Below are 1,071 nucleotides of genomic sequence, written 5' to 3'. Positions count from 1 at the left end.
TCCGGTGAGGGGTCCTTAAAAAATCTACCCCCCTCTAGACAGGGGACCCTCCAGATGTTTCCCGATTTAAAAACAAATTCGCAATAAAAATCATCTGAAAATACATCAGATTTTACCAATGTCATTCTTAACTACAACTTACATAAGCTGAACTCTCAACTTGCAGTTGGTGAATCAAAAACACTATTTTATCCAGAGATAAAATAAATACTTTATCCGGAGATAAAATAAATTGTAAGGACCACAACAAAAAGTGTGTGTTGTATGTATAATATAAGAACCACAACAAAAGGTGAACTTCAATCTGCAACAGTCCAAATAGAAGAAAATTTGGTTTAAAAAATGCAAGTTCAGTGTGACAATTGTGAATCCTATAGTAGCAAATCGTTATTGAGGTTAATAAAGGGGCAAGAATTAAATCTCTGTTGTGTAAAAAGATCATTTAACAACGTGACCACTAATATACGGCCTTTCCTAGCATGCAGTACTTAAACAAAAATTATGTTTTTCAAGCAACAATCAGATCAATGGTTTTTTTTAAAGCTGACATCTCACTTTTATAAAAGATCTTGCTTATTTTTTCAAGGTCAGGTTTATCCAATTGTGATTTTACAATGGCCATACACGTAAACAGGCAATTTTCCTCTGGTTTTTTTTACGACAAATTACTTCTAATCGGTAATGTGTGATTAAGTGTAAAAAGTAATAAACGTGATGTGAACGATTTGCAAAACAAATTTATTCATTTTTTTAAAGTTGTGATTGAATGTAAATTGTTATTAACAAAATGTGCTAGATTTGCAAATATTTCATACATGTTTACTTTTTATAAGTATATGCAAGTATAAATTATCTCTTTTCTGTTGTGTGATAGACTGTAAAGATGTAGAAAATAATAAACACAATATGCTTGGGTTCCAAACAATTTTATTTACTTATTTTTTCAAAAAAATCTTTTAAGGGCATTTTTAAGGGCTATTTAAACAATGTTAAAACTGCCAATGACAATCAAACACAAATTAATCATTAAACTTTACCACAATTAGAAAGGTACATTAATCTTACCAATTT

Source organism: Frankliniella occidentalis, unplaced genomic scaffold (assembly GCF_000697945.3).
Source record: "Frankliniella occidentalis isolate FOCC.00 unplaced genomic scaffold, Focc_3.1 Scaffold40, whole genome shotgun sequence".
Taxonomy (NCBI): Eukaryota; Metazoa; Arthropoda; class Insecta; order Thysanoptera; family Thripidae; genus Frankliniella; species Frankliniella occidentalis.
The sequence above is the reverse complement of the archived record's forward strand: the minus strand, read 5'-3'. Positions refer to the sequence as shown.